Raw genomic sequence first — 26,689 nt, forward strand, 5'->3', positions numbered from 1 at the left:
GGCTCAGAGAATGAATAATTTTAGCTTCATATGTCACAAAGTCTGTCTTTGTCCTGAGAATCTGTATCAAAATGAGCTAATATATGCGACCTTGATTATAAATTGTACAAGCTACACAAATACTACATAGGGCATTGTTTTTATTATGACCAGTCTTTTTCATTGATGGATAAATGACACAGCAATTTGAGAACAGATTCACTAATAAGAAATGTATAGATAATCTATTTTATACGGGTTATTTAAATACAAGGTATTTTTATCCATAGCAAATCAGTCTACCGTCTTCCACAAGTTTTATATAAAGTTGGAAATTAACACAGAATGCTATAAAAAGCAGATAAGTTACAAATAGAAATGCAAATGAAGTGCTAAAATTTTATAATGGGAAAATATCTACCTGGGCTTGTGCTATTAAGTCTGGCTCTTTTTTTTTTTTTAAAACAACTTCTCTGTTGCAAACTATTTTTCCTTGTCTCACTTTAAAATAAAATGTCATCCTTTAATATTGGTAAGTTAATTTGCTAAAGAGGTGAAAGCTGTAAGATTATAATTTATTCTCAAAAGATAATATTATAAGGCATAAATCAAATTGTTATTGTATTATTTTTAGCTATCTAGTATAACTATATATATGTGTACCCACACACCTGAATAAAAAATATGTGTATATAAACATATATGTGTATATGAACCTGCATAAACATACATATATAAACATGCATAGACACATATGTACTATATGTGTTTATATCTCACACACACCCATTTACAAACAGATATCTGGTAAGCAACTTACAGTCAAGTGGTTAGAACTGTGTGTTGGGTTGAACAGCCAGTTTATTAAAAGAATAAAAAATGTCACTCAAGCTCCTTGCAAAAGATTTGTAATCATGATTTTTTAATGCCTTCACCAGATAGAATTCAGAGACTTTCAAACGAGTTAATGCTTGGCCCATTTTGAAAACAGGAACATTAACATAACTTGTCAGCAAAATGCCGTTTGATTACAAGCACCACACTGAAAATCAGCTGATCTATTCTTTTTAGCTGTTGTAGCAATTTGACCGTTGAAACATTCCAATCAATCACAAACAGATTAATTAATAAGATGAATAACATATTCTTCTCAAAAATGATCAGTTTAGGAACCACAGTAGACAAGGCCTCTATCTAGAAACAGGGGATTGGATGACTCAGTATTTTGTACAAACAAGAATCATAGTATCCTAGAATCCCAGGTCCAATGAGACTTTATAACCATATAGTCCAGTAACCCACAAGTGCTTGAATTCTTGCTAATGCACTATTACTTCTAACAGTTTTCTCGCGCATGGGTGGATGCCTACTGCCTCCTGAGGAAACATACTTCACTGTAGACACCATTTAAATTTCGAGAACACTAGCTTTGAGTAACCAACGTATATCTCTGTAAATTCCATCCTAGGTCATTTTTATTTATCTTTCACAGCAGTCATTAATGAAGACCATGCTTATGTATAATTAATTAACTAATTTTATTTAGTATAAGATGCACATTTGAATTTACCTAATTGAGAGAGTTACTTTTAGTTGATTGAACCAGCTGTGCTCTAAACTTATTTGAATTTGGGCCATTTCAAATCTGCAAAGTTCTCTTCACATGGTAAATCTACTCATATTTGAGGGAGGAAAGTCATTTGCTGCACAGTAGTTCATGACTAAATAATGAAAAGTGCCTTTCTCCTAGTCTAGTGTTAAACAGAAGAGACTATACGAATACCATGCATCCTACATATGCATGGAATTTTGAGGGAAGCAGAGCTTTCAGAACGTTAGAGCTTTAGTCTTTAAGACCCAGACACTGAGTCTGTGATTTTGTAAATGGAAGAAATAAGGACAGAATGCAATGACACAACCAGAATCTACTCTATCTCTGACACTGAAATTTAATTATTGGGTCATGCCTTTAGGAAATATGCCCATGTCCTTAGGATGAGTTCTCTTTCAGTAATTTCTAAGCGTTAAAAACAAATGAGACTCCTGGAGGACCCATGCCTTAACTGGAGCAGGGACTCAGTTTAGACTAAAGTTGATACCCTTCATAGGTACACACACACACAAACACACACACAGACATGCACGCATGTGTCAAAATAAGATGACTGTGAGTCAAGATTCTAGTAGAATTCCACCAAAATTTCTCTGTGGATGCATTTATTAATCAGTACCATTTTGATGCCACAACAAGTATGCAACTAACCCACATCATAAATTAACCTAGAGTTTACCTATCTGTATTGATTTTCTAGGCTGTAGATTGTTTACCTTCCTGGGAAGAATACTTTGAGATTGATTACATATTTTTCTTGTCTTAAGCCAAATAATCTAGAGCTTTTCTGCTCTTTGAAGATTTGAAATAATTTACCAAGAATTAACTGTATTCAGAGGCATTTGATTATTTCTTTAAAAAGTTTTAGATTAATATTATCGGAAGTTAACAGAGATTAATAAGATATTAGAGATTTTTCATCTCTACTTAAGTTAGCAATGACATTTTTCAAAAGCTCCCTTTCTTGGAAAATTATCCCTTTTTACTTGGATATGACTTTTAAGAACTATAATTTCTTATATGTCTTATGAACAACATGTATTTGAATTTATTTGAAGGTTAAGTGTGAAACTTTTTCTTTTAATACAAAATGTAACTAATAAATGTTTTATAACCAAATAATAGAATGATTTCATTTCTTTAATCTCATTTGATGGTTGATTTACAAATTCAACTCTCTAGTCATCCTTTAATTTTTCATACATTGATTTTCTTTTTTTTTCTTGTTTTCTGATGATAATATTACACTTATTTCTTTGAGGTTCAAATTAAGTAATAGTCCTCTGATTATGATTTCTAACATCTTTTCACACATTGGGGACAACTTTGAATGTATCAGTAGGAAAGATTCTTAATAATCTCCAAAGCATGCCACTGAAATGCTGTTTCAACATTTCTTAGCACATTTCCTTCCAAGTCAATATTTCCCAAAAACATTTTTGAGGAACACAAGTCCTTTAAGAAGCTCCTTGAAAGATGGCTTGGAGAAAAAATATATTTGGTAAATTCAGCATATTTCATTTCCCTCTTGTAGGGCCATAATGAATATTTAAAATGCTATGACTTTCTGCGTTTAAAATATGCGAAATCACTCAGCTTTTCCTAAATGTATTTCACTCTGAATCTCCCACTTCCTCCACTAAATTCTTTTTTCACCCTTAAAATTAAACCTATTGATGTGCTGTGGTTTCTTGGAACATGTTTTGGGAATCCCTGATATACACCACTGTTTTTAGGTTTGCCAAAAAAATTGCAATTTACACTTAAATCAGTTTCAAATGACCTAAAATGGGAGAAACTATGCCTTATGGGCCTATTAAGTCTTCCTAACTTCCTAAATCTACTCTAAAAGCAATAAAAACAGTACGAGCATAACATTGACATCATGGACCTGGCAGCAACTTTGGTGGCAGGATGGAACAGCTAGAGAGCTTTTGGCATGCCCAAACTAGAAAATGAAGGACTATTGTTCAAGGTCTAAAGATGGAGGACAAACTAATCAAAGCATGTATTTTAGCAAACAAACTATAAAGCCAGTTAGGAATTTTGTATCAGAAAGAGCAAATGAGACTGAAAGGTTAGCCAGTGAATAGTTTCCCAGGATGGAAAGGTTAGCTAGTGAGTGGACTGTGGGTTTGGATCAGCAGGTAGAAGACTAACTTTATTGTCTGATGACTCCACGGACTCTGGCTCTATTCTCTGCTGAGGGTATTAAAAGATATGTCAGGAGCTGTAAATGTTCTGGTAGAAACTTGCTTTTTTGTGGATCTGGACATCAAGTATAATTCTGCAGCCAGGATGAGTTCTAACACTCCCACTGGCAGCTGTGCAAATTGGTGAAGTGACTCAACTTCTCTGCTTCTGCTTCCTTATGCATAAAATGGAGGTGATGACTTCATGGGTTCTTACTTTCTTAGAGGAAATAATACATGGAAAGCATATAAAATAGTGTCAAACACGTATTAGGCTTTCAAAAATAATAGCAATTATTATCGTTATTTAAACTATCATCAATATTATAAGACTTTAAAGACATGTAAGTTCTTTCCCCAAATAGCCAAGAATCTTGCAAAAGCTTTCCTATTTTTTGGATACAGCTTCTTACGATTGGAAATTGACCAGAGAGAGGTTTCTGTTGTAATTTCAGTTGTAACTGTCCTAGAAAAGTTTTAAAGCATTTCTGTTTTAGGAGATTATTCCATGAATTCTTCATACAACTGTGACCAAATTAGTTTCTGTTAATTTTCCTAGCTTTTACAATTAAGTTTTAGGGTAATTTCAGTATTACAGCAGCCCTATTAAATTATTTATTTTCTACACAGTATACCAAATAGAGGCCATTCTGCATTAAGTTTTACATTTTAAATTTCTTTTTATCATATTTTAGTTCATTATATTTTTAGGGAGATTAGTTTTTCATCCATGATATGTGCTGCAAATATTTTCTTCTTGATTATTTTTTGTCTTTTGCCTCTATTTGATGTTTTATGAAATTATTTGTCAAATTAATCAACACTTTCCATTTTTGTGTTCAGATTTTGAGTCATAATTAGAAAGACTTTACCTATTATCAGTTTATGAATTAATTAATCTATGTTTTCTTCTATTAATTATGTCTTTCGTTTGTTATATTTAGATATCTTATTCATTTGGAGTTAATTCTTAGGTGAAATAATAATCCAATATTATCTTTATCTGCATGGCTCTCTAATTACTGAATACCTCTCGTGTAGAAGTCCATATTTTCCCCAGTGATTTGAAACACCACCTTTATCAGACATTAAAGACCCATCTGTATGTGGATTCATTTTTCCTCATATCAATTTTAAACTTTTCTTAGAGCATTTTGTTTTGTTTTTTTTTTTAAAGATTTTGTTTATTTATTTGACAGACAGAGATCACAAGTAGGCAGAGAGGCAGGCAGAGAGAGAGGAGGAAGCAGGCTCCCTGCTGAGCAGAGAGCCCGATGTGGGGCTCGATCCCAGCACCCTGGGATCATGACCTGAGCTGAAGGTAGAGGCTTTAACCCACTGAGCCACCCAGGTGCCCCAAATTATTTTGTTTTTTGAGTTGCTATTACAAATCGAGTTTTAAGACACCTGGGTCGCTCACTCTGTTAAGCGTCCAACTCTTGATTTTGGCTCAAGTGCTGATCTCCAGGTTATGAAACTGAGCTCAGCTTTGGGTTCCACGCTGGGCATGGAACCTACTAAAGGTTCTGTCTCCCTCTACACTGTCCCATCCCTCTCTATAAATAAATAAATAAAAATAAATAAATAAATAAATAAATAAATAAATAAATAAGGTTTACTCTTCCAATGGTCTAACTAGAACTTATTTGTATATAATGCCTGTTCATTTCATATTCTTCCACTTTAAAGAAATGTTATTTTTTTGTGTTAATCTTATCACTGATTCTCTAGAGCAAACTTCTTCTGAAAGAGTTAGATAGATAGGTATTTTAGGCCTTACTAGCAATGAACTTCCTGTCACAACCACTTAACTCTATTGCTGAAATACACAAGCAACTACATAAATACATGAGTCAGTAAACATGGCTGTATGCAAATAAAATTTTATTTACAAACAACTTTATTTTGCAGAAACAGATGGCCAGCCCAGGAGCTATAGTTTGCTGACTCCTACTCTAGGTTGGCTGATAACAGTATTATACTGTTTGGAAAAAGATGTTTTTATTTTTTGCCCAACTACTACAGCTCTAACAGTTTTTATTTTATCGTGTATGTTCATTTTTTTTTTTTTTTTGCCTTAATGTGTTCATTCACACCTGCAATGTAGTGTTAGATATTAGAGATATTGGGCATCCTTTTTGTATATCCTCTGTAGGAATGCCTTTAGTGTTCTCCAATCAGTAAAATGTTGGCTTTAGGATAGAGGCATAAACGTTTCACTATGTAAAACAAGTTTTTATCAATTCCTGTTTTATTAAGTGTTTTAATCAGAGACAGATATTGAATTTTATAAAATATCTTTTCATCATCTATAGAGATAATCATGATTTTTCTGTTTAGATTTATTAATATAGCAAGTTATATCAAGGATTTGCAGATGTTAAACTGTTCTTACATTCTTAGGATAAATCCCACTTGACCATGATACCTTAGTGAGTGAGTGTTTGTGTGTGTTGCTGATAATCTTTTAAGAATTCACATCAATATGCATAAGTGAGATTGGTAATTTTGTGTATGTGAATATGTGTGTATGTATAGGCTTAGATGTTAATGCTGACTTTGCTTCATATAAAGAACCCCAGACATTATCTTACTTTTTTATGCTCTGGGAAAATATAAAATAACATTGTGATTATAGTTTCTGAAAATTTGGTTGAGTTTCCTTGTAAAGTTCTCTAAGACTAGAGATTGTTTGCATGGAGCAGTTCTGTGAGAATTTTCTCCATTCCAACAGCTGAAATTCTTTGATACTTTTTGTTGTTAATGTAATTTTGTAGGAATGTCATCCACTCTTTTTTTATTTTGAAATCCCTTGTAATTTTCTGGGCAAGCAATAATAGGTGATTCTTTTTAGGCAGGACTGAGTGGTTGAGTTGACTTACTATATTTTTTGAGAGCCTGTCCTGTTATTTAAGTAGCTGTTTTATCTTGCCTTGTCTTGTCTTACTTTGTTTTGTTTTATTCAACAAACTTTTTGGCAGGGAGTTGTTGGAAAGGGATTGGCATGTTTTCTGACTTTATCATCCTTTTTTGTTTCTGTGAATCTTTAATTTCTTTTTTCCCCTTCACCAACAACCCTTCCAATGATGCCTCGTCCTCTCATTTCATTCTTCTCTTCCCTTAAAGTGCTTCTGTAAGACCACCATTTTTGTTCCCTTGAAATTTCAAGATTATTTTATTTTCAGTAATCTTTCCCTTGGCACAATTCAGATCTGTTCTGAATCCTCCCTCACCATGGTACATTCTCTATTTCTGGGAGTGACTTCACCTGTGTTCTGCCCTTGTTAGGCATTGGCAGGCCTCCTCTCCCAGTCTCTGCCTTACCCTTGCTTCTGGAATACAAGTCACAGTTGGCTCTGCTTTATTACCATATTTCTCCATAAATTTGACTTTGTAGCATCATCTTCTTACCGATTACATTTTAGTATGGATTATGGTCAGTTATAGATGCAGTTTTCTAGAAAGTTTAGTTGGCTGCCATTGCTGCCTGGAAACATGGACATTCTCTGCTGTTGTTTATAGAATTATTTTTATAAGTATATAATTTTAAAACTTTTCTCTATTTCCTTTTGATGTTTCTTTTGTCAAGGTATAATTTTCAATGTGCACTAACATATCACAAAGTACGAACTGGGTCTGAGGAAATAGGACATGAAACATCCTAAAGGAAATATAATCAACATTGACGAGATCTGTGTCCACCTTTGGCCTCTGAAGGAACTTTTGGATAATTACATAAATCATGCTTAACCATGATGTTAAAAAAATTGTAGTGTAGAATAATAAGCTGGTCAGGACATAGTATCTTTTGTTCCCACATCACTTGTGAGCCTTTAGGCCATCCTCCTCTAAAATTTTAATTTGTGGGAATAATAATCTACGAAACAAATGAACTATTGGATCCAGGACCAGGAGACTTGGATTCTTCTGTTTTTAAGATTGTGTTTATCTATTTACTTCAGAGAGAAGAGCGTGTGCACATGAATGCAGTGGTGGGGGAGCAGAAGGAGAGGGACAGTGCACATTGCTCTGAGCACAGAGCCCGACATGGGGCTAGATCTCAAAATCCTGAGATCATGACCTGAACCAAAATCAAGAGTCAGAGGTTTAACAGGCTGAGCTACCCAGGCACCCTGAGACTTGGATTCTAATAATCACTCTGGGCTAGGCAGCTAGACATATGACCCTCATATCATGGACCTTGGCCTTCTCAGCATGACATCTTTGGGCTGGTGTGGTGGGATGATGAAATCCAACTCCAAGAGTCCAAGATTCTATCTTGCTTTCAATAGTGTGCATGCTACAGTTATTTCTTTCCATTGATCCTAGATGGGACAATGGAAATGACCTCAGATCTTTTATCTCTTGACGGAATGACAGAACTCCCTGAATATCCCTGTAGTCATCCATCTAAGAGCAGGTCACAGAACAGAATGCCTGAGGTGAACAGTGGTTCGATAGCTTTGGCCATGGCTTGCAAATTCTTGTTTGCTCTCTCTTGTAATCACTCTCTTTATTTTAATCTCACTCTCTCCTTTCTGTCACTCTACCCCCTCCCCTCTCCCTTTTATTTGTCTCTTTTCCTCTCATACATGAAAGAAACACAAAGGAACATAGAAGTAAGTATAATTTTTCTGCTATATTATTTAAACATCCACTGAGAATGTGGCAGGGGGCCACTGCTCAGATTGAAGTACAATCCTTTTGCCTGCCTGCCGCCTTGCTAATTGGATCATCCATTAACTTGACCTTCCATTTGCTTCCATCAGTATCCTTGGATCTTTGGAGTCAAACTATTTTTATGTATCTGTTGCTAGGTTTCCAGTCTATCTTCATCACTTTCGTTTCTTAAATTCACATAAATCAAACACTAATAATTGTTAAGAATCATGAAAATATTGAAAGTGAGAGTTTATTTTTCACTTTAATCCCATCGAAATGAAAGACATATTTCAAGCAAAGGTTCTTTCATTTCTTTTCTATAAGACTTTCTCATTTTTTTTTCTATAAGACTGCACACAGAAAGCAATATGTTTACTCTATATAAAAATTTTTATTCCTCAAAATCAATATCTGGTTTTTTGAACTAAGCTGCCTCTAGCTTAGAGGTTTATGGTGAAACATTTTCAATACTAAAATCAAAACCTTAGTTTTAAATAGGAGAGTAAAATGGTGATTAAAATAACCATATTAATTTTAAGTCCGTTTCACAGTTAATTTAACCAAAGCAAAGACCAAATGTTCCTACCTCTCCTCCATGAAAAGGCAGATAAATGGATAGACAGATAGGTAGATAAATGTTATATTTCAAATTCAATTTTTGGTGAAAGGGTTTTATTGTTGTGGTTTTTGGTGTGTGTGTGTGTGTGTGTGTGTGTGTGTGTTTTGGCCTGTGTGATATTATCATTCTAATTCAGAATTAAAATAAAAATATTACTAAGGAATATTTAAGTACATGTGTTCCTATATATATATATATATATGCATACACACACACACACACAAATATATATATATATATATTTGAGATATTAGCTTCTTGACATGACTTAACTGAGAATTTAGTCTCCCATCCTTTCCCTTGAAAAGGAAAAAACAGAATGTATTAAGTAAAGTAACTAAGTATCAGGTATTTTATAAGTACTCACTTGACTTAATCAACAAACCATAAAAAAGAAAAATCATTCTTTGGACATGGCAACCAAGTATTAGATGCAAGAAAATGAACATTATTTCTCCAGAGTAGCAAAAGAAAAGTGCTGAACAAAATCAGTATTATAAAAGAAAAACACAAAATGAAAGGAAGCAAAGGTTCCAACTAAAATATAGGAAAAACTATTGAATAGTTAAAAATGAACTTTGAAAAACTTGAATAGAATTTGAAATTGAGGTGAAAATTCTGATTGACAAAGATAATTACAAAACATCTATCATCTCAACAAATCAGAATGCTTTTTTTATTTCCTTGCTTGAAATAAGCTAAGCTATTTTCAAGTCCTAAATATATTTTATTCATACTGAAAGATATGCATGCATATTAAGAAAATAAATCTTCACATCCCTAGGTGATAATTCTTAAATTTTAGAATATGACCTTTCAGATATATGTATATATTTATGTTAGGAACAAGATATATATTATCTTTATATATTATACATTATGCCATTTGCATATGTGCATATATGTATAATTATTTTATGCCAATAAATATACTTCTATAACATAATTTAATTACCTATTAATAAGCCATTATAGAAATTATGATACAAATAATATAAATAATATAGTCTCTGATATTAAATTTCAAGACTATTCCTTTCAGTTCATTATTATTCTAAGAATACACTGTAGCTAAAGTATTTTTTCTTTAAAATTATATATATACATTATATATTATATATCTATACAAAATACACAGACACTAGTACTGCATATATATGTATGTGTATACACACACATAGGGCAATATTATGGTTTCCACTTGATAGCTTAGACAATATCTTTTCTCCTTATTGGTCTTGGCAATTTGACAGCCAAAATGTAGTACATCATATTTTAGGTCACATTCCATTGACTAGGAAATTTAATTATTTTATTTTTTCATGTTTTCTTCAGCCATTTGAATTTCTTAAATTTCAATAACGTATACATTTTCTAATCTTATATCCTATTGCATTTCATTTATAGATAAGAGATACACAAACACACATACACATATATAAAATCATAGTAAGTATATATATATGCATATGTATTTATGATGTGTGTGCCTATGTATATATAAACAAAGGTATTGAGTAGTTGTCACTCTGTTATTGTTTTGGACTGATGGTGCTATTTGTCATATTTTTACATCTATTCTGTTTTTCTTATGATTATTGCCATTGTTGTGAGGCTTAGAAAAAATTTCCCCGGTACGTACACAGAATATACCACATTAAAGATCAAAAGTTTTGAGTATTTGATACATTTACTTCCACATTGCATATCTACCCTCCTGAATTTATTTTGTCATACAATAGATAATAGATAATTATTTTCTTTCCTGTTTACAGAATTAAATAGTTACTTCAAAACCATATTGAATTATTTATACTTTCTATATGGGAATATACTTGCCTTTCTGTATATCTTCCTTTGATTTATATTTCATTTCCTATTTCTCTTTATACATTCTAGTGTTAGCATTACAGTCTTCAAATAAATACTTGTGATTCAAAAATAATACAAGAGTAGTCTTCTCTTGCTATTATTGTTTGAGATATTCTGAAATATACATTTAGTCATACAGACAAATGTAAAAATTAATGTATTAAGTTCAAAATTTTTCTTTTAAACTATAGGTCAGTTTTGGGGCACCTGGGTGACTCAGTGGGTTAAAACCTCTGCCTTCGGCTCAGGTCATGATCTCAGGGTCCTGGGATCAAGCCCCTTATCAGGCTCTCTGCTCAGTGGGGAGTCTGCTTCCCCCCACACCTCTCTGCCTGCCTCTCTGCCTACTTGTGATCTCTATCTGTCAAATAAATAAATAAAATCTTCAAAAAAAAAAATAAACTATAGGTCAGTTTTGATGGAACTAACGTCCTTCTTCTGTTGAATCTTTTAGACAGAGATAGTGTCTTAAAGTAATGAAAGACCTTTGTTATTTTAAATCTATCAGGAATAAGACAGTTTTGTTTGTAAAGATCCTATATAGTAGTTTTAACATTTTTATAAAGTATTTTTTTTTCTTTGCCAGTCTTCATTTTGTAAGTGGCTATTTTTAGAACCTAGGAAACTTGTTTGTGTTTTTATTTTTGGAGACAGTCATGTTTACAGTCTTATTAAGTTTATTGGTTTTTCAATTTTTTCCGTTAGATTTTCCTGGTGGTAAGATATATCATCTTAGATATTTTTCTCTTTTTATCCTACATATTGACTCATAATATCTAATTTTTTTTTGTTTTATTGCATGAGATACAGCAAAATTCAACAGTTCTGATCATGGGAATCCTTACTTATCCTTGACTAGAAAGAACAACTCCAAAAAATAAAAAATAAATAAATAAAAGGAACATCTCTAAAACTGAGGTGCTTAACTCAAATTCAGTGGGCATTGAAATTAATCAATGTACCTCCAGATATTACCTTAAAAAGTATGTGAAAGTTTGGGGGTATTTATCATTCATGATGAATTCTTAGTAGTGTTTTAGACTCTAATGGTTAAGATTTTTGCTCATTAAATATTAAATATTACAATTGATTTGAGCTAAGTTTTCCTTATCACAGGAAAGAAGAATTATTATATTTTTTTTTATTTCTTAATACTCCTTTTTTTCTCATAATTTTTCTTAGTTTTGCTTTTTGTCACTTTGCTTTGATTTTTTTTTATTCAGTGTATTGAGTTTTCTCACATGTCTTATTGTTTAACCTTTGGTCTGATAAATTAAGCTGAACAATTTTTAGAATTTAGAAACAGGTCATATTTGTTATAGTGTATTACTGTATTTTTTAGTTTTTAGGAGGGTGCTATTTATGTCAAGTTTATTTATCTGAGCTGTTACTAACTTCTCCAAATGAGTCAAAAAGATTTCTGCTTTGTGATATGGAAAAGTTTACATACAAAATTATTATTTATTAGTTGAAAGTTCATGTATAATTTCCACAAAGCTCCCACAGACCTGTGATATTTTCTAGACATTTTTTGTGAGGGGACGGGGAGTCAAAAGTCCTTCCCTATTTATCAGTCAGCTCAATTCCTTCACGTCTTCTGTTGTTGATTCCATTAGCATTTATCAAGCAGACAGTGATGAGCAAACTGAATACACATATAAGTAAGATGCTGTTGCTGCCTTTTCCAGTTTAGTTTACTGGGGGTAGGGAGGATCTTTATAAATCACCATTCAACATATATTTTTATTTTTATTTTTTTAAAGATTTTATTTATTTATTTGACAGAGAGAAAAAAGAGATTGCAGGCAGGGGAAGCAGCAAGTGGAGGGAGAAGCAGGCTCCCCGCTAAGCAAAAAGCCTAATGCAAGGCTGATCCCACTGGGATCAGCACCTGAACAGAAGGTAGATAGATGCTTAACCCACTAAAACACTCAGGTGTCCCTATTTTTCAATGCGTTTATTTCTTTGTCAGCAATCAAGCATAGCAGAGGAAAGTTTGAAAGATGGGGTGACTTTTTTATTTTAAATACAAATAATATTTTGTTGGCAATAGCTATTTTTCCTGGTATACTGAACATATGTAATAAAAAATACTACTCATAACAAATAAAATATGCAGGAATAAAAAAATAATAATATTTTGTGATGATTGTGGGGAAGTTGTAGAATACAGAAAGTTATAAGAGGGAAATCAATCATGATCCTGCTATCCAGAGAAAACTGTTATTAACATTTTAACATATGTCTTTGCAGCCTTTTATCTGTGCTCATATTTTATGATCCTACCATACATGGATTTTGAATACGGCAATTCTGCTTGCCATTATATTGCAAGCATTTCTCTTTGCCAGTAAAAAAAAAAGTTTTGAAGGCATAAGGACTGTATAAAATTACATCCTATGTGTGCACAATAATTTTCTTTGAAGTGCCCACTTGGATATACAATTTGCACTAGCATGAACATCTTTAAAGTGCTTATCCACTTCTTATATTATTTCTTTAAAACAGATTGTAAGACATGGAATTATTAGGTTAAAAGTCCCAACATTTTAAAAGCTTTTGGTACATATTGCCAAAGAACATAAAAACTATGTTGGTTCTTGTTGCTTTTTCTCTTTCATGCCCAAGTTTTTGTTGTTGTTATTGTTTTAATCAAATATAAATATATAATTGTAATTATACTCTATGTACAATTTTGCATTCACTACTTTGACCTAACAAAAACATTCCTTGTGTATTATCATAAGTATGTATAAGCCTATTAATAGGGATATACAATCTTTGAATATAGTTATAGTTTACTTAAACATTTGTCTATCATTGAAATTCAGTCTTTTGTGATATTCAGCACATCATATAATTCTTGTATATTAAAACAGACCTTATTGTAGTTATGATTTGTTGTGTTTTTTGTTGTTTTTTAAGAATTTATTTATTTATTTATTTGTCAGAGAGAGAGAGGGGGGGAGAGAGAACACAAGCAGGAAGAGCAGCAGGCAGAGGCAGAGAGAGAAGCAGGCTCCCCACTGAGCAAAGAGCCCGATGCGGGATTCGATCCCAGGACCCTGGGATCATGACCTGAGCCAAAGGCAGCTGCTTAACCAACCGAGCCACCCAGGCGAAAGCTAACTTTTAATTTCCTGCTCACTTCTAACAAGTCTCATGACTTGAGCAAGGTACTACACTTCTTTAAGCTTCTTTCTTTTCCCCTTCATATGGTGGTTAGGACAATTAGGTGAAGTAATAACACACCCATGAATCTGATAACCAGTAGAGAATTCAAAGGCATTTCCTCCAAATCATATTTTCCTTAGTTGGCTTGCTTGCTTCAAATTAAGTACCAATAAGATTCCTACATCATGGTTAGGTTACTATCGGTATAAAAGGCTATTCTCCTGGCAAACACACTCATTTAGAGCTCGTATGCCGTACTCAGTGTTAGTTCCCTTACTTCACTGAGGCTGAGATAGCTCATGACATAATTTTTAGGGAAATTTTCAGAGACTGTGACTGTTCCAAGTTCTCCAATTCCTGAGGTATGGATTTGTGAGAAAAAGTGGGGTGAGAGGAATTGTGGATATTGTAAGAAGCTTTCGACTTTTTTGTCTGCAAATAAGGCTCTCCTCTTCTCCCAGCCCCAATATCCAGTCATGCACATCCCATTGGGGTTGTTTAAATTAACAGTTTGATTGGGTTCGTGTGAATCTGGCTCTCAAACTGTAGCTTGGTCTGGCTATAAAAAAACCTCTTGTAAATTTAGCACAGCCACTCCCTTTAAATAAATGTGTAGGGTTGCTACAAAAATGACCTTCCAGAGCTGAGTCTCCTTGGTTTGTTTATTTATGTCTAAATGACTTTGATCAAGGTTTCATTATGAAAAAATAAAGTTTCTAAAAGGAATTAAAGAATATGGAAATTTTTGGTTTTATAAATCTGAAATAAACAGAAATAACTAAATTCTAATTTAATATTAGTTTATAAAACACAGAACTAAGACATTTTTATTTTGACTTTTTAATTTTGATTTAAAATTTTAATAATCATAGATATTATTTTACAGTTCACCCTAAGTATAATAAATACCACGCTGTTGTGAAGTGCTGATTCTTTAGTTGAGAAATCATTGTTCAAAAAGCTAAAAGTCACTAATTACTGAAAAAATTTTATTAGATATTTAAGCAACAAAATAAGTTAGAAGTGGACTAGTCATTTTCAAAACGTATAAACTCTTCCTTTTTAAAGTTACAGGTAAGGGGCGCTTGGGTGGCTCACTAGATTAAGGGCCAGACTCTTTATTTCGGCTTGGGTCATGGTCTCAGGGTCCTGAGATGGAGCCCTGCTTTGGGCTGTGCCCTGAGCATGAGGCCTCCTTGAGATTGTCTCTCTCTCCTGCCATTCCTCCTGCTTGTGCTCTCTCTCTCTCTCTCAAAATATAAAATAAATTTAAAAAAACAATTAAAGTTACACCAAGATTATGAATATATTAACTCATAAAACATCATTTTCCAATCAGCCTTTTATACTGTAGTCACAAAACCGAAGGAAATTAAATAATCAAAACACTTTTTAAAAAGATTTTATTTATTTATTTATTTTATTAAATAATTAAAGCGAGAGAGCAAATGAGCGAGTGAGCACATTTGCTAGTGGTGGGAAGAACAGTTAGAGGGAGAAGGAGGGGGAAAGAATCTCGAGCAGACTCTGTGCTCAGCGCTGAACCAGGCACAGGAGCTCCGTTGCACAACCGTGAGATCGTGACAACAGCAGAAACCTACTCAGATGATTCACTGACTGAGTACCCAGACACCTGAAAACACTTGTCTAAAGAAACAGAGCAGATAGAAACTACTCGAAATAAAATGAAATTAACGTATAGCTCTTCAAAAAAATAGGATTGGGAGGGAGACAAACCATAAGTGACTCTTAATCTCACAAAACAAACTGAGGGTTGCTGGGGGGAGGGGATTTGGGAGAAGGGGGTGGGATTATGGACATTGGGGAGGGCATGTGCTTTGGTGAGTGCTGTGAAGTGTGTAAACCTGGTGATTCACACACCTGTACCCCTGGGGATAAAAATATATGTTTATAGAAAAAAAAAAAAAAAACACAACCAAAAAAAAAAAAAATAGGGTTGAAATACTAAAGTCTGTTAAGACCCTTATGTATTTACCAAACCTCTGATAAATTTCAGATAAAAAATATCCAAATTCATAAAATCATTTAAGTTTAAAGTGTACCCCATAGTGTGCAAATTATAAGACATTTCTATTTTTAGTGTTTGGAAAACTAGAGATTGAAAACCTTTATTTTAACTAATTTATAAATAAAACCCCCACTCTACCATCATCTCTTTTCTACTGTATGACTTCTTAGTTTATATTTGCTACTCTTTTATTTTAATTTTAAAAAACTTATTGATATGTTATTGACATGTAACATTATGTAAGATGTGCAACATAATGATTTGACATATATCTGTACTCTGAAATAATCACCACAATAAGTCTCATTGACATCCATCACCACACACAGTTTCAAAATTTTTTCTTGTGATGAGGACTTTTAAGATCTACTCCCTCAGCAATTTTAAAATATACAATACAGTCTTGTTAACTATAGTCACTGTGCTGGACATTACATCCTTAGAGCTTATTTATTTTGTAACTGAGAGTTTGTACCTTTTGACAACCTTCACCAATCCCAAGCCCCCACCCCTTGACAACCACCAATCTGATACTATGTTACCAAGTTCCAGAGTGATTTTTCTATTTCTAAACAAGAGCAACAACACTAGAAACAACAAAAACCCTTATTTTAACCAGAGTTAAAAGTGAAAATAGGTAAATAAAAACACTATGTACTGTTTTTAGAGTCAGGGTAAGCATTTAATATATAAAAACATGGACTAGATATGTCAAAAATTTGTGATATAGTTGGTGGCCTGTTATGAAGGAGGGGAAGCAGGATGGGAGCTAGGGGGTGCCTGGGTGGCTCAGTGGGTTAAGCCGCTGCCTTTGGCTCAGGTCATGATCTCAGGGTCCTGGGATCGAGTCCCGCATTGGGCTCTCTGCTCAGCAGGGAGCCTGCTTCCCCCTCTCTCTCTCTCTCTGGCTGCCTCTCCATCTACTTGTGATTTCTCTCTGTCAAATTAATAAATAAAATCTTTAAAAAAAAAAAAAAGGATGGGAGGTAGGGAGAAAGAGAAAGAACATGGGAGTGATGTTCAACTTTGCACATAGGTATTGTTTAAAATATATCTAAGGCAAATATGAAAAATTATATTGTATGTTAATTTTGAGTATCAGATAGATGGATATTCATTATCCTTTGCATTTTTCCTATATTTTTATCTAAGGAGAATGAAAATTAAATGTCTTATAATATGATGCCTGATAGAGATACTTCAGTAAAAACAATATTCATTCCAATATATTTTCCAGGCTTTTAGCTTACATAAATTATATAACAATTTTCTAATTTTAGTGTGCTAGGCAGTCCTGTGCCTCTGGAACCCAGTATTACATCTGGTAATTTGCTAGCTTTTATAAACTTCTTTTGGGTTAACAGGTATCATAAATGAACTTTACTTTAAAAGAACATATAAGTATTTCAGGATTTAACATAAATCAATCTAAATCTTGCTTATTTCTTGGAAACAAGAGAAAAACCTCCTTTCCTCTAAAATCTTTAGGCATACTGTGTTCTTCACTGTGTGTGTGTGTGTGTGCGTATGTGTGTAATTCTCACCTCAAGGGAAAACACCAATTAGACTTGATTAGAGAGTAGATTCCTTGGGGACAGCTGGAGAAAAGCTCATTAAATTCAATTATTGTAAAGATGGCAACAAGTTGAAAGACGGGATTTTTCTTATATCTGATATTCCAAGTCTGTAAATACTTTCACTGAATGTGTTTTCCAGTGTAGCCACCCCTCTAATGAAACACATTTTTTAACCCTACCTTATGACAAAATTCAGCTGAAGTAAGAGTTTGGGTATGGCAATTGCCTACAGTCCCACCATACCCTGTCTCAAAATGCATTCCTATCTTTGGAAGAATAGTTTCCATTGAGCTTGTAAAGTGACCAGCAAGATCTGGCAGGTCATGGGTAGAAAAAAAAAATCTCAGCCTTTATAAACATGTCAAATGTTTCCATTTTATAAGTAATTGTTAGCAGTGATTAATTAGAATGAAGGACACTTTTAGAAAATATTTTTTAAAAAACCATGCAAAGGCTAGAATTGTTTTTTTTTTTTTGTTTTGTTTTGTTTTTTTTTTTTGTTTTTTGGGGTTTTTTTTTTTAAAGATTTTATTTATTTATTTGACAGACAGGGATCACAAGTAGGCAGAGACACAGGCAGAGAGGAGGAAGCAGGCCCCCTGCCGAGCAGAGAGCCCGATGCGGTGCTCCATCCCAGGATCCTGAGATCATGACCTGAGCCGAAGGCAGAGGATTAACCCACTGAGCCACCCAGGCGCCCCTAGAACCAGGTTTTTATCCCTAATATTTGCTAGTCATCAAAATTTAACTCCGATTTCCTTATATCCTCACAATCTGTAATGACAAAATGAATGAAAATGCATCTTAATTACTTAACTGATTCATTCACTTGCTCATTCACTTATAATTTGCTCATTTGCATCAACATAGTCCAACAAAATATGTCAGATATGTGCTAGACATGACCTCCTGGAAATTGAAGGACAAAAATAAATCCATGTGTGTCTAAAAGAAATATGGCATGTGACTATGAGAAGTTTATGTAAATTATGGAGAAGTAGTCGGGTGCTTGGGTGGCTCAGTCAGCTTAGCATCCGCTCTTGGTTTCACCAAGTCATGATCCCAGGGTCCTGGGTTGAGCCCTCCATTGATTGGGCTCTGAATTCAGTTGGGAGTCTGTTGGAGATTCTCTCTCTCTCCTTTTCCTTCTATCCCTCCTCCCTTCTTGTCCTCTTTCTCTCTCTAAAATAAATAACTCTCTAATAAATTAGGGAGAAGTATTAAGGAAGAAGAAAGTATTGAGAAATATTAAAGAGGGGGTACTCTTTCTCTTAAAGGTCCTTAAAGAAGACAAAATTTGGTAGGAATTGGCTCATGACTGCAGAAGACATATCTTTCACTCTCTCTAAGCTTTACCCTATACCTATCATGTGTGACTCATTAAAAAAAAAAAAAAAGATAAACAAACCTATATACTTTAGTGAACATGTGACTATTTTTAGTCACATTCAGTTACTTAGCTCAGATAGAAACCTCCCATTTTTGCCATTGTGCAGCAGAATATATGAACATAAAAATAATTCCTCCAACCAAATGCCACTCCAACAGAAAAATGAGTAAGAGATACTAGCAGACAATCTGTAGATGAAAAGTGAAAATAATTTCATCAAATCAAGAGATGTAAATTATTGGGATAACTGGGTGGCTTAGATGATTAAGTATCTGCCTTTAGCTCAGGTTATGATCCCTGGGTCCTTGAATAGAGTCCCACATCTAGTCCCTGCTCAGCAGGAAACCTGCTTCTCCCTCTCCCTCTGCCCTTCCTCCCTGCTTGTTCTTGTACTCTCTCTCACTCTCAAAAAATTTTATTTAAAAAATTATCTTTTTAAAGGTTTTTATTTATTTGAGAGAGCAAAAGGGAATGGACAGAATCATTGACTTTCATCACATAACTATAACATGAGAGCCAACACTGTCACCTAAAAGTAAACTTTAAGAAATAAACTATATCCACTGTTAATATTGTTGATCACGAATCTTTTGAAAAAAGTAATCTGGCAGTAGTATCAAAAGTCTCAAAAATATTCTACTTATAAGAATTTATTCTGAGAGAATCATCAGAAATAAATATTAGTTTCCATTAAAGGTTGATCACTCAATTGTTGTTAAAAATAGCAAAGAATAAGAGATAACATCAATGACCAAAAACAATAACAACAAAAGAACTTGCTAAGTAAATGATGGTCTGTCCATGTGATGGAATATTACACAGTTATTTAGGAGCTTATTCACAATATTTAATCGTTATAAGATATATTCATAATTTAATTTTTGTAATCAATCAGACCATTCATTCACCCAATCATTCATTTATCAAATATGCTTTACTATTTTACTATGTGGCTAGCTGTGTGCCTATTTGGAAGTACGGTAGTGTGGAAGACATTGTCCTTGCCTTCATAAGAACTGTAGTTTAGCTATGGGATTGAAGAATCAAGAAATTTGAATGTGATACTGTGTGTATATGTGTTAAGATAGAAGAGCAAGGTACTAAGAGAACACAACAAGAATTTGGGAAAGCAAAACTTGTCGAGTCACAGTCAAATTAACTTGTCAAGACTTCCTCAAATGTTGTCTAAGATGAGACAAGAAAAATGAGCAGGACTTAGGCAGACAAAGAATATGTGGAAGAATGTTCTAGGCAGAGAAAAAATTATATGCTACTGGACGAAGGAAAAAAAAACCACAGACATTTCATATATAGTATGATTTGAATTTTCTGTAAAGTACTCTAACATACCTAATGATTCTTGCTTGGAGGAAGGATTTTTGTTTGATATCAATACTTTCCCTACATTTTAAAATTTTGAGTAAATCTTATTCACAATAGATATGATTTGCTATTCAATTAAGAAAAATTAACCTTATATATTTTCAGGAAATTCAAATGATCAGAGGGGAATGACCTTCAAAAGAATCAATCAATACTCAAATTTATTCTGTACTCTGTTCATGAATTCTCCTGTGTTTAAATACATTAGCATCAGGATCAGGTTATCAATCTATCAACCTGTTTCACATATTTCACCTATTAAAATTTGTGACTTCAAGCAGTATACCTTGACGATTAACAATAAGGTCATATGGTAAAATGTTACCCAGCAGCACACGTTTATCTCACACATGCCAGGGTCACAAGGCTATCACAGAATTTAAAGATGGGGCAAAATGTTAGTCTAATTACTTACTTGAAGGCCACAAGAAAAATCAATAATTGCTCTGAGGGATTTGTGTCCCCCCCCCCCCCAGAGGTGGTTTTACAACTAAGCTGTGCATATATATAGGTGACTGACAAGGTGATGGAGAATGTGCCTATGCCTAGAATCACTCTGCATCTGAAAGTACTAACAAACTACCTAATTTTCTTCCAGTATGATGTAAATAGATTTCCTCGTGTCTTAAAAAATTCTAATATTTGAATTTTCTCCTTAAATAGAAAGGACACAAATTATTTCTATTGTCAGCACAGCACCACCATCTACAAAGACAGATTTGTGGGCATCTTCTGTGTCATAAGTTACTATGTATTTTGCTGGTATTAGGGAAATAAAAGACCTCATTCCTACCCTTAAGAAGTTTTCCTCATTAGAAGGGCATATCAATGGAGACAAGATACACCTGTGCACCCACCAACAGTGTCACTAATATATTTTAAATGCTGTGTAAGTGCCATAAACAGTAGGTTCTTAGGGAGGGCAAATGAAGCCAAAACCATATATGGGCCCTGGAGGTCAGAGGTAGCTTCTGGGAAGTGTTTGAGAACTTCAAAAAGGGCAAATACAGACAAGTAGTGAGTGACATTTAGAAAACCACTTTGATGTGAGCAAAAGCATTTTGGAAAGTAATTGTAAATTTCTTCTATTTTTAATTCCATATTTATAACTGCTCTTCATAATTGCACAATTCTTTTATTTCAAAAGTTGCTCTTTTTTTTATTATGTTCAGTTAGCCAACATATAGCACATCATTAGTTTTTGAGGTTGTCTTCAATGATTTGTTATTATCATTTTAATAGAGGTCACGCAACTCTGATTTTAATCTATCCTGAGGATCAAAAAAAAAAAAAAATGTTTCCCATAGTGCAGTTACATTACCTGGGTTGTGGCCAAGATTTATTTTCTTTAAGTATATATTATTTTATTCAAAAGCAAAACTGTTTGGGCGCCTGGGTGGCTCAGTGGGTTAAGCCGCTGCCTTCAGCTCAGGTCATGATCTCAGAGTCCTGGGATCGAGTCCCGCATCGGGCTCTCTGCTCAGCGGAGAGCCTGCTTCCCTCTCTCTCTCTCTCTGCCTGCCTCTCCATCTACTTGTGATTTCTCTCTGTCAAATAAATAAATAAAATCTTTAAAAAAAAAAAAAAAGCAAAACTGTTTTAGTTGTCTATTGCCATATAACAAATTACCTCAAACTTAGCAGCTTAAAGCAACACACACCTATTGCCTTAAACTTTCTGTGGGTCAGGAGATCAGGCATTGCTTAGTTGGATCCTCTTCTTTAGTGTATCTCACAGGCTTTAGTCAAGGTGCTGACCTGTCACCTCTCATCTGAAGACTTGACTGGGGAAGAATCCTCTTGCAAGCTTACTTGCATAGTCTTGGGAGCTGTGTGATTGGAGGGTTGAATGTCTTGGGAGTTGGGTGATTGAAGGGCTGAATTCCATGCTGATTGTTGGAGGCAACATTCAGTTCCCTGTCACCCAGCTCTCTCCATAGGGCAGTTCATAGCATGACAGTTCACTTCAACAAAGCCAAGAAGAGAGATGTCTGTCAGCAAAACAAAATTTTAAATTATATGTAACATAATCGAAGAAGTGATATCTCATCAACTGCTGTATTCTACTAGTTAAAAAGCAAGTCACAGTTCCTGCTCATTCAGTCAGAGGGGATTATACAAGGACATGAGTACCAAGAGGCAGAGATCATTGGGGGTCATCCCAGAGTCTGTCTACCATGGAAGTTTAATATTTATATGCTTAAATGGGATGCATAAATTATGAGAAAAACACAAGATTTTTAAGTCAATACATGTGATTACTTAAGATATTCTTGACCAGAAGATGTGTAAGACTAGATTGCTATGCCAGTTTCTGGTTAAAAGTAGACTATAGTCTAAACTATAGATGCTCTACTAACTACTATACAATGTTAATCAATTCCTCAACTCCACTTATGTCTACTTCCTTTATCTGTAGTATCAAGAGACTGGACTATAAAGCATGTTAATGTTCATGTTTTATTGCTGTACACCACACCCAGTAATTTGAAGCTTGAAGATGAGTTTGGGTAAAGGGTTATTTAATTCTTTTAAGTAGAAGATAATTTTCTTCTACCTTAACAACTCCACATATGACACTTGGGACAATGTTTGTTATTTATAACACAAAATATGCCGTTTTAAAATACAGATGACCATGCTGATGCTGTGTTGATTTTTTTCAAGATTTTATGATCTCTGTTGTATTGTGTTGCCACCTAATAGTGTAGTCAGCAAGATGTAGAACTTTGCAAGAATAACCAGTAGTGTCCCTGGATCATTCAGAGAACAAAGTTTACTACCAAAGTAGGATAATTAAATTGTGTAATTTTTTTAAATTGTTCCTATTTTAAAAACAGGCATTTTTGTGTGTGGCTTCCTAACATCTTGCCATTGGATGATGAGCACTCATGGAACCCTTGTGTATGGTGATAAACACAGTTGTGCCATAAACATGCAGTTTCCATGGCATTACAAATGTGTTGACCAACTCTGCTTGCGGTAAACTTTCTTGACTTTTCCTACTGAAGAAAATCCCTTGGGAAGGGGAGAGGTTCAACTTCCATAAGTTTGACATGTGAACAAATGGAGAAAAATAAAAGCTCTAAAATAATAAGAAATGAATAGAGCTGCTACTCTGTTTAGCAGTAGAAACAGAAATGCTGGAACATGTTCATTCACCTGCTGTATGCCTGCGCTTGCTATAAAACATTTCTCAACAGCTTCCCCCCCCCCCCGCCAAAGGAAAATATTTTATCCAGAATATTTCTGTTTTTTTTTTTTTTTTTTTTCTTTTGAGAAACCCTGAGCATGGATTTAGGGGTGTTCTGACTCTACCCAGGTAATCATTATTCAGCAATACAGGGCTTGGGTGAGAGATGCCAGGGAGGGTTATAATATCTCTTATTGTGAGACACAGCATATAACCCTTTAGAAAAGACCTTGTCAGACTACTCAGCAAGTCCACAGATACAAGTGCAAACTATATATTCTTCCTGGAGAAGGCAGTAAAAGGCATTGGTATGCAAAAATGCTGAGCAAGCAGGAAATACTGGAGGACTCCAGGAGGATAAAAGAACATATGTCTTTCTGGTGAGAAATAAAAGAAGGATCCTGGCTACTAGTGAGCATTTAAAGTTCTCAGGATACTTCTCCTGGGATGGGACGGTTAATCTATGTGTTCTGGCAAAATTCCAATTTAGGTAATTGGTTTCGGCCTCCCTAAATCTCTTTTACCTTTCCATTTATATTGAAAATGTCTCACTTTCTGTCCTAAATGGATGATCGTCTCACTCACTCAGAAGGGCATGTTATAAGAAAACAAATGTAAATTTGTGTAAAATGTCAAATAATGTGCAAGTTCATAATACTATTATCTTGATCACTACAACTGTTAAGTTATGTATAGTTTTCTCCTAGACTATTTTGTTGTTCTTGGGTATTACTTTAGTTTATGACTTTCTTTCAAATTCTCTTATAATCTTAAAATATAATGCTCCATCCTATTTCCTAAGTCAAATACATTCATTTTGTCTTCAGTTATATAGTATTTCCATTTTAATAATATAAGTTTATTTATATCACACATAATAATGGCCATGTTTTTAAGTATATATCTGGAGTTGGCAGACATTTTTTAAAGTTCCCTCAAAAGGTCTGACCTTTTTCAAAAAAAAAAAAAAAAAAAATCAATCATCTACCCTTTCCCACTTCCCATTCATTTTTCAGATCAGCCACAGGATAAGCCAGACAGTATCCCATGAGATTTCTCAGTTTTGCCAGTCTGCATTTGTAAGTTTAAGAGAAGCTTAATATAAGAAATATATGAAAATGGTGACCAGCCGGTTATACAATTTGAAAGGCAAAGAGAAGACTCAGTCTCTTCAACCTTCTATTTGAAATTATCTTTCTTGCCTTCAGGTCTTATTAGCTTTTAAAATACAAAACCCCACTGAGGTCAAGTAAAACTGTTAACAACTGGACATGCTATAGTGTTAAGTAAATTTCCCATCCTTTTGTGAAAACAATTTTAACAGGGTGGCTAGGGAAGGTATAATGAGAATGCAGGTACTTGAGAATAGGGAAGGGACAAAAGGTGATTTAATGCAGTAAAAAAAGACTGCCCAGAAAAATCCCCAGAATGATCAGAGATCTTCATCCTCTTTCACATGGGTCTGACTCAGTTTAAGTTTTTATGCTTTAATTTATTTGCGTGGCCAGGCTCCCTCCTACATAGCACCTATTGCAAATCCACTGGGTATTTTTTAAATGTTCTTAGCAATATTTCCACATAGAACTAGACAATATAAAAATAGGTTGAACTTCCTTAAGTTGAGTGAAGGCTACACCAGGCTTTTTTATTCTGTTGGAGCCTTTCTCTAACATGATACTAAAATAACCCCACAAAATTGCTGATAGATCCGTGGGAGTTTAACACATGTATTTGAGGGGAAAAATTAACTATGTACAGTGTACAAAGAACATTCTGATTGAAAGGTGCTATATAAATGAGAGATATTTTTTCTTATTCTGTTCACACTCAGAAAAAATTTGTTGAAAACTGACCGTGGTATATGTCTATAGATAGAAGGTATTGAAATTTTAATAAACGTGATTCATACTCATGTAGGAGTATAGTCTGAGTTAAATATGATATCTTCATGAGCCTCAAATTTAACCAAGCAAGAAATAATCATATCAGAAAAATCTAGTTTTGTTTTGAGATTTGGGGATGAGAATCTACTTCTTTTTTTTTTAAATTTTTTATTTTTTATAAACATATATTTTTATCCCCACAATGGAGAATCTACTTCTAAAATCTTACTATAGATTGACTGAGTTCAGTTGAAAAAAAAAATCTTTAATTCCATCAGATGACTTTATATTCTTTCCGACCTCAGCCTATGATACTTGCATTAGCCAGGATCCAATATCCTGTATAGGACAGAACTTCTGCATCAACAGGAAGTGTCCCCACAACTGAATTGATTCAGTAGGGCGTTTTTGGTTAGCTTGAATGTAGGAATCAATAAGAAGTTCTTATGGATTTGATGTCTCCAGAAAATTCCAGAGGCTATTTAAGCCAATAAAACCTCAATCCTATGTATCCTGGGCCTTAGGTGGAATTTCTTATTCTTTGATGGAATGAGACAGAACATGCGTGTATGTGTGGATGATATATTGCAGGGAGAAGCTATATCTGATGGAAACTATATTCTAGACAACATATGCCTCATAGGGCTAAAACCTGGAAATTGACAAAAGCAACCCATTTCACAAGGTGAAGCCCATGCTTTACATATGAAAGTGGTATCATCCAACAGGGGAAATCTATGAGCAGTGGTAGGAGTGTGTTATTTGTGGTTTCAGACCCCTGTAGCATCAGTTGCACATGGAGCTAATGGCAAATATCTCTTCAACTGAAAAGTCCCTGAAGGATTTATTATAGCAGCTAAATTCTAACATTCATAAGAGGAAACAAACAAAAGAAGAAACCAAACACACCTAGCATTTATACCAAATATATCCAGAGGAAATCAACAGCAGAAGAGGTTCCAGGATTTGGGCTGCATCCCAGGTATTTTATCTTTAAATCTTTTATACTTAGAGTAATTTATGTCCTATTTGGTTTGCAAACACAATGGGAAGGCCTTCATATTTGTATTCATCGGAAGAATGGGTGGTAAAGCCTCGAGAAAACCTGTTCGATAACCATCAGGC

The 26,689-nt window shown here is 34.0% G+C and overlaps 1 protein-coding gene across 3 annotated transcripts in view; it reads left to right on the forward strand.

Moving 5' to 3' along the window:
- The window catches only part of LRRTM4 (leucine rich repeat transmembrane neuronal 4), a 710,494-nt gene that overhangs the window by 573,629 nt on the left and 110,176 nt on the right, over positions 1-26,689 (forward strand). The window lies entirely within an intron of this gene.

This window comes from Mustela nivalis (genome assembly GCF_964662115.1).
Source record: "Mustela nivalis genome assembly, chromosome: 8".
Lineage (NCBI taxonomy): Eukaryota > Metazoa > Chordata > Mammalia > Carnivora > Mustelidae > Mustela > Mustela nivalis.